Source organism: Cherax quadricarinatus, unplaced genomic scaffold (assembly GCF_038502225.1).
Source record: "Cherax quadricarinatus isolate ZL_2023a unplaced genomic scaffold, ASM3850222v1 Contig98, whole genome shotgun sequence".
Taxonomy (NCBI): Eukaryota; Metazoa; Arthropoda; class Malacostraca; order Decapoda; family Parastacidae; genus Cherax; species Cherax quadricarinatus.
In genome coordinates, this window is record NW_027195124.1 from 353,063 (window position 1) to 362,172 (window position 9,110).

Genomic DNA, 9,110 nt, shown 5'->3' on the forward strand with positions numbered 1-9,110 from the left:
CATGTGCTCTCTAGGCTGGAATACTGCTGTACACTAACGGCTGCCTTCAAGGCTGGCGACATTGCAGACCTGGAGAGTGTACAAAGAACTTTCATGGCACACATAAGTACGATAAAGCATCTAAACTACTGGGGACGGTTGAAGGTCCTTGATCTGTATTCCCTCGAATGCAGGCGAGAGAGATACATGATAATATACACTTGGAAGGCCCTGGAGGGATTGGTACCAAACTTGTGCAAGAAAATCACTCCATATGAAAGCAAAAGACTCGGCAGAAGATGCAGCATTCCTCCGATGAAAAGTAGGGGCGCCACGAGTATACTGAGAGACAACACAATAAGTGTCCGGGACCCAAGACTGTTCAATTGCCTCCCAGCATACATAAGGGGGCGTGCCAATAGACCCCTGGCTGTCTTCAAGAAGACACTGGACGGGCACCTAAAGTTAGTACCTGACAAACTGGGCTGCGGTTCGTGCGTCAGTTTGCGTGAGGCCAGCAGTAACAGCCTGGTTGAGCAAACCCTGATCCACCGTGAGGCCTGGTCTCAGACCGAGCCGCAGGGGCGTTGATCCCCAAAACCCTCTCCAGGTAAACTCCAGGTCGTTATGTGGATGGATGGTTTGGGACTTATTTGAGGAGTGTCAGTGTGAATGGGAGGGCGTTAGGGCGGCAGGTGGCCAGTGTTCTGGGTAGGGGGGATCGTATGGTGCTGGGAGGGGACATTGAAGAGGGGGAGGTGTGGCAGGCATTTTCGAGTATGAGTAGGGGCAAGGCCCCGGGGGTCGACAGTCTGCCATGTGAGTTCTATTTGCAGAATTGGAGGGTACTCAAGGGGTTCTTGGTGAAGCTATTGAATGAGATGAAGGGGAGGGGTGAGTTGGGAGTTTTGCAGGCAAAGGCAGTGGTGTTCTTGGTCCCGAAGGTAGCCAGTCTGTGTATGGTGAGGGACTATAGGGTTATTTCTTTGCTGTGTGCGAATTATAAGTTATTCGTTAAAATATTAGGGAACTGGTTGAAGTGTGTGATCGATAGGGTAGTTGCAGAGGGACAGTATGGGAGGACAATGTACGAGGGGCATGGAGTGATTTGGGGGGTTTGTGGAGAGTGTGCAGGGAGCGGGGAGGGGAGTGTTGGCCTTGGATTGGAGGGCAGCGTATGTTAGTGTTGAGAGGGAGGCGTTATGGCAGATAATGAGGAGGTAAGGGTTTGGGGATGAGATTGTGCAGTGGGTGCAGACATTGTTCCAAGGGGTAGGTGTCCGGGTGCAGGTGATTGGGAAGGTGGGGGATCAGATCCTGATGTGGCAGGGATGTCTTTTGTCCCAATTACTTTTTGCATGTTTGCAGGATCCGTTTTATAGGGCAGTGGAGGTGTGTGTGAGGGAGGGAGGTGCGGGGGTGGGTAGGGTTCGGAGTGCCGTGGATTGTTGGTTACGTTGATGACACAATGATTCTCGTGCATGAGGGGGAAGGTTTAGGTGGGGTTGGGGGGATTGTGGATCTGTTTGGAGAGGCAGAGGGCTCAACATGGCCGACGTGGCAGGTTGTGTAGCGGGCTAGCTGTGGGATTTTCAAGGATAGTTCCTGGTCAAAGAGGCTGACCAGGTCCCTACTTAACAGAACTCAGTGTGAATGCTTTGAGAAGATACCAGAGCAGCGAACGGACATCCCAGTGCATCATTTCAGTGTAAATAGTTGAAGTGTTGTGCAGTTTTAGAGGGTTTGGTGCTGTTGAGTCAGGACCAGTCAGCGCCTCCCCCCCTCTCCGCTGGGGGGGAGGGGGGAGGGCGTGTGTAGTAAACAGTGACCCTCTCATAAAGCCTTACCCCTGCCTCACCCACCCAACTTCCAGCGCCACCCCATCTGTAGAGGGTACTTCTCCCCTAACCCACGATGTCAGCGATGGCACTGCAGGGAGTGCCGGGCTCACAGGAACTTCCACTACAGGGACAGCATCGTGGAGTTCGACCGCGAGGCAGCTGTCAGGTGTGCCACAGGCAGTGTGTACTCAGTTCCTCAAGCTTCAACATCCATGCACACGAGGGCCTGGGATCTTCAATCAACTAGGCATCCACCAGGACGCTGACATGTCCCTAGGGCAGCTCTCCATCGGGCTGCTAACGGAGTCACTGGCTTCTTGGACCTCTTGTGGAGGGTCGATGGTGCTCGTGCAAGCAGCAGATCCCTGGGCAACTTGCTGCTGTTTGCAATGGCTGTCTGCCGAGGAGAGACAGGCACCTAGCAACATCTGTTGTTGGGGCAATGGATGAATTCCCCACTATGTTTGTTAACTGCTCATTACTCTGTAATTTGTCTATGATTGTAATCATGTCATAACGTGTTTATCATTCATTACTTTTGAAACTTGTCATGATTGTGACCAGCTCTACCTGGAGCTCATTACCTTTGTAAATTCTCATGATTAATGTGTTTATGATTCATTACCTTGGCAATTATTCATGAGTGTGACCAGCTGTACCTGGAGCTCATTACCTTTGTAACTTGGTCATGATTATGACCAGATCTAGTTCATTACCTTTGTAACTTGCTCAGCTATCAAAACTTTGGAGTCCAGTCCCTGGACCAATTATGTACCTCTGTAATCTTTTGACTACCGCCCACAGGATGGGTATGGGGTGCATAATAAACATATTAAACTAACTTTGGAGAGGCTACTGGCATGAAGGTGAATGTAGAGAAGTCTAAGTTTATAGGATTGGTGGATTGGGAGGGGAGGGTGGGAGGAGAAGGTAGTGAGCAGTAGTGTGTTGTGGATCGGGTCAAGCTCTATGGGATTGAGTATATATGGGATGCCCAGCAGGCCAGGATGGTTAATTCGGGGAGTGTCGTGGCAAAGGTACCTTTACCTTTGATATACCTTTGAAGAATTTCGAGAGTATATCTACTCTCTGAGCCCGTCCATGGGCCAGGCTCGTCTGGTGCTTGCTTGGTCAGGGTGATCGGAGGGTTGGACAGGTTGCGGCCGGGTCATTTAACACTTCATCAGTGGGTTATTGTAGTAAATGTTTTACTGTATAGTAAAATTTGGCATGTGGCTGAAATGTACATATTGTTGCAGTCAGATATTGCGGCATTGTTGAGGAGAGTCTTTCAGTTTATTTGGGGGTCGGGGTGTGATTGGTTACAGAGGGGGGTTGTTACTCTCCCAGTGCGCAGAGGCAGGCTGGGGTTAATTAATTTGAAGGGTAGGATCATGAGTGTATATGTAAAGAGGGGATTCCTCCGAGTGGGGGGTGAACAGGAGGTGGGCTGCACCTTTTGTATGAGGATGTCAGGAAGTGGTGGGGGGAAGGACCTGCATGCTTGTGAGGACATGTTGTGGGTGCTTTTGTATGCTAGGGATGCGGGTGGAAACATTTCGACACGTTTCCTTACACCTGTTGTCCTGTTCACCTAGCAGCAAATAGGTACCTGGGTGTTAGTCGACTGGTGTGGGTCGCATCCTGGGGGACAAGATTAAGGACCCCAATGGAAATAAGTTAGACAGTCCTCGATGACGCACTGACTTTCTTGGGTTATCCTGGGTGGCTAACCCTCCGGGGTTAAAAATCCGAACGAAATCTTATCTTATCTTATCTTATCACATGTAAGGGTGAGGGTTATGGAGACAGCGGTGGGAGAGAGGGAAGTGGCTATAGTGGAAGGAATGTATCCGATGTGTGCATGGGGGGAATATTTGGGGTAGGTTGTGTAGGCTCCACATATGGCCACGGGAGCGGGAGGTTGTGTTCCTGTTCCCCCACTGCATCGTGCCATCAGGTGCAGTTCTCTGAGATCGGAGGATTCGGGAAGAGGGTGTGTGTAGTGTTTGTGGGGGAATTGGATACGGCTTTTCATGCAGTGTATTTCTGCAAACGGTTAAGAGACATAAGGGAGTGGATGGGGAGGGTAGTGAGATGGGTGGGGGGGATTTCGGTTTTGCGGGCATGGAGGTTGGTTGTGGGCGGGGTGGGTGTTCCTGTGCAGGGAGCTGTGGCTTACCTCATCGTGGATTTTGTGTTTGTGTCATGAGCGATGAGGGGTCAGGGGGACAGCTGGGGGAGGTGAATAGAAAGGTGCTGGCTGCGTCTTTTTATCGTACACTGTATCGAAATTGGTGAGACATGATGTATAATGGCACTCACCTAGGTTGTTAGGGTATTGGTGATGGGGTATGGGTCCTGCTACAGTTTTTTTTTTTTACACGGGATTTGACAAGGTTAAGGATCCCTAGCTTTATTGACAAGCTATTTACAGGTTAAGGATTCCTAACTTTATTGGCAAGCTAAGAGCTGTTACCTACATCAGCTCATTTGAAAGCATTTTTATTGTTATGAGACATACATGTAGGGAACAGGATGAAGTTGAAGCCATCTGTGGGCCAGCATTTTCATTTGATCAACTGACTTTGTCTCGTTGATATCATTATGCTGTACGAATGTGTTCCATACTCGAGTCATCCTGGGTATATATGATCTCAGATGGAGTGATGTTCTGGAGAAGGGTACAGCCAGAGTGAAGTTGCTGCTTTCTCCCTGTCTTGTGGCATAAAAACTTGTTTCACGCTGTCCTCGAAGTGGATCCAAGTGTGGTACTTTGGCAATATTGGCCTTGTACATAACAGTAAGGCGACCCACATCCCTCCTGTGTTGAAGGATCTGCTGAAATGACAGATCTATCCAGGATGGGTCCAGGCGAGAGATGAGACGTCTTGCTCTGTTCTCTACTCTGTCAAGCAGTCGCAGATGAGAAGTGTGAGCGTACTTGTGCCTCGTACAGAATCTTGCAAGCCCTACTGTCAAGCAGATGCGAGATATGGCGAAGTGCTGTAAGCTTCCTGGCTGCTGTGTTTGCAAGATTTACAACATGGTTCTTCATGGTCAGTTTGGAGTCAAATTTCACCCCAAGGATATCAACTTCTTCTCCAGGTGCCAACACTCTCCCATTCATCGTTACTACTGCACCAGCATTTCCATCATGGTGCCTAGAGATCATCATTTGAGTTTTCTCAGGTGCAAATGTTACTTGCCATCTATTTCCCCAAGCTGAAATAGCTCTTAGCTGGTGATTGATGTAACTTAGAGCAGCTGGCATTTCTTCTCTTGGATAAGTGATTGTCAATGTACAGTCATCTGCATATACATGGGATTATGGGATGAGATGAAGAAGGTCATTGAAGTAGACATTCCAAAAACAATGGTCCCAGCACGCTTCCTTGTGGAGCACTTGCCCCAATAGGATGTCTTGCTGATTCTGTTCCATTGAGAACTACCCTTAGAGATCTACCATGAAGGTAATCGCCGAGGAGACATAGCGTAGAGCCTGCAATTACCAGTGCTTGAAGTTTTGCTAAGAGGCCCTGGTGCTACACCCGGTCGAAAGCACCACACAGCTGACTTTGGGTTCATCCAGTGACTGGTGCCACTTAGTGGAGAGGTTTAACAACAGATCAGCAGCAGAGTAACCTTTCCTGAAGCCATATTGATGGTCACAAAGTAGTGAGTGGTAGTCAAAAAACTCTGTCATTTGTCTTGAGATTATTGTCTCAAGGATCTTACCAGTGATTGACAGGAGTGACACTGGTCTGTATTTGCTGATTTCTGCTCTGCTCTTCTTTTTGTGAACAGGGACTACATTTGCCTCTTTCCACAGAGAGGGCCATTTACACTGTACTAGGCAGTGCTGAAAGATGCGAGTTAGAGGTGCTGCTAGCTCGTCTGCGCATCTTCTCAGCAATCTTGGGCTCAACTTGTCTGGGCCCACAGCCTTTTCTTGGTCAAGCAATTTAAGAAGGAAATGCACCTCATGCCTTATTGTCACCACTGACAGTTTTGACACAGTTCTTGCAGCTAGCCAAGGAGGGTCCCTTGCTGGATCAGGAATTTGCATTTTGGTAGCAAAGTGTTCAGCAATGAGGTCCGCCTTCTCTTGACTACTAGTAGAAGTGGTCCCATCCTGTCGATTTAGAGGTGGATTGAGTTCATCAGGCAGATAACTTTGTCTGTCCTTGACCAGAGACCACCAGGTTTTGGAGCCTACCCTACCTGATAAGAACATAAGAAAGAAGGAACACTGCAACAGGTCTACTGGCCCATGCAGAGCAGGTCCATGTCCCCCCCCCGGATTAGACCAATGACCCACCCCATGGATTATCCCAATGACCCACCCAGTCTGGTCATCCCCACTCAAGGATGGAGCACTGTATCAGACCCAGCAGCACAAGCTAGTCAGGTCCCACTCACACCCACCCACACCCACTCATGTATTTATCTAACCTATTTTTAAAACTACACAACGTTTTAGCCTCTATAACTGTACTGAGTTTGTTCCACTCATCCACAACTCTATTACCAAACCAGTGCTTTCCTATATCCTTCCTGAATCTGAATTTTTCCAACTTGAAACCATTGCTGAGTCCTGTCTTGGCTCGAAATTTTCAGCACACTATTTACATCCCTTTATTTATTCCTGTTTTCCATTTATACACCTCGATCATATCCCCTAATTCTACGCCTTCGAGAGGTGCATATTCAGGGCCCTCAGTCTATCCTCATAGGGAAGATTTCTGATACATGGGATCATCTTTTTCATCCTCCTTGTACGTTTTCCAGAGCATTTATATCCATTCTGTAATAGGTGACCAGAACTGAGCAGCATAGTCCAAATGAGGCCTAACTAAGGATATATAGAGTTGAAGAACAACCTGAGGACTTCTATTATTTATACTTCTAGATATGAAGCCAAGAATTCTGTTAGCTTTAATGTGAACACTAATGCACTGTTGTCTTGGCTTTAGGTTACTCTAACCAGAACTAAAGCCTTTTCGCAATCAGTAGTATTAAGATCTACATTATTTAGTTTATATGTGGATGGTTATTTAACTGTCCAACATTTAGAATTTTGCATTTGTCAATATTAAACTGCATCTGCCACTTCTCCGACCATTGCGTCCAGTCTATTCAAATCATCCTGGAGTTCTCTAATGTCCTCATTAGAATGAATTGACGGCCTATTTTGGTGTCATCAGCAAATTTGCTTATGTCGCTATTTATTCCCTCATCTATGTCGTTTATGAAACTGAACAAATACGGGCCCAACACCGACCCCTGAGGAACACCGCCCGTGATGCTAGCTTTCTTTTGTGTCCACCCCCCATTTAGCAATGGCCCACTTTTGAACGTCACCATATGCCACAGGCTTGCCTGTGCAAGTTCCTGTTAAAGGTGGTAGGATGTCTCTTATACTGCCAGCCTTGTACTTAGCAGTAGCAGCCTTCTACAAAGAAAGCCAAACCAAGGCTGATCTGTAGGCTTCATCACATAATGCATTACCAGGTGTGTGTATCACCTATTTGCACTCACCTATTTGTGGTTGCAGGGGTCGATTCATAGCTCCTGCCCGCCTCTTCACTGATTGCTACAGGTCCTTCTCTCCTGCTCCATGAGCTTTATCATACCTCGCCTTAAAACTATGTATGGTTCCTGCCTCCACTACTTCACTTTCTAGGCTATTCACGGCTTGACTACTCTATGACTGAAGAATACTTCCAACATCCCTTTGATTCATCTGAGTCTTCAACTTCCACTGTGACCTCTTGTGTCTGTGTCCCATCTCTGGAACATCCCGTCTTTGTCCACCTCTGTCTATTCCATGCAGTATTTTATATGTCGTTATCATGTCTCCCTTGACTCGAGTTAGGCCTGAGTGGTTGAGGGAGAGGACGTGTGTTGAGGAAATCTAGGCCTTCTATATCAGAACTGCCCTATCTCACCCGACTGATAACTCATCATGCAACAAATATCGTTGAGCGCAGCTGAATTGCGCTGGAACTCTTATGTGTGAACTGTGACTAGTGATATACCTAGTGAAACACAAATATGTTGATTTGAAGTGGCTGTAGGAGGCCACACCTTCACTCCACCTCACTCTCTCTCCCCTCCTTCCTCGATTTGGAACTCAGCCATTCGCCTCTATTTACTTATGGTCTAGAGGCGGTTTTCCAGACCACATAAATGCTCGAGTGCCGTGTCAGTCCTCTGTGCCATCACTCATCTTCAGAAATGTCTCCTGTGTGCCTACCTGCCTGCTACAAGCAAATATCCAAGTGGTTGACACGGGCTTAGCAAGCACATTCAAGCAGGCTTGAAAGCAGCATTCCAAGCTAGCCAGAAGCAAGGCTAGCCTGCAGTTACAGCTGTCTTGTCCCCGAGCATGTCTATGTACATTCTACAGTGCTGCTGGCATACCAGTGTTTCCTGTAGTGGCTTAGTTAAGAACAATTTAACGAGCATTGCAGTACTGACTTTTATGGGACATGCAGAGGTTCACTTATAAACATAATAAGTTTAGCAGAAGTGTTAAGTGCTGCAGATTTGTTGTAACTATTTGCACGAGTGGATTTCATGACTTAGACATTGTGCTACCATCAGTACCTACGTAGGCTTAAAATGAGTGAGGAATGTCTGGCCTGCTGGGTGACCTTGAAAATGGCACTATAAGACTGCTATGCCACTTACACCCATACTGCGTGTGTCCAGTGAGGTGAATGTCCCTTCCTCGACTTTCCTATTCACCGGTATCCCTTAGCTCGTCGCCATTATCTACATACCTGGAGTACCTGGAGTTTACCTGAGAGAGTTTCGGGGTCAACGCCCCGGCCGGTCTGTGACCAGGCCTCCTGGTGGATCAGCGCCTGATCAACCAGGCTGTTGCTGCTGGCGCACGCAACCAACGTACGAGCCACAGCCCGGCTGATCAGGAACTGACTTTAGGTGCTTGTCCAGTGCCAGCTTGAAGACTGCCGGGTCTGTTGGTAATCCCCTTATGTGTGGGGAGGCAGTTGAACAGTCTCGGGCCCCTGACACTTATTGCATGGGATAAGGGCGAGTTTAACTGATCCAGGCTAAACAGCACTCAAGCCAGCCAGTGAAGGTCGGTTACTGCAGTTACATCTCTTCTGAATCCCAGAATGCCTTGTAGAACGTTCTACAGTGTTCCGGCCAGTACCTTCGTGTTGTTAGAACTCTTGTGTGAGTTGTGACATACCTAGTGAAACACTGGAATTAGTTTTCCGTTTTGAAAGGCTAGTACTGGTAACTCCTTTGGAAGGT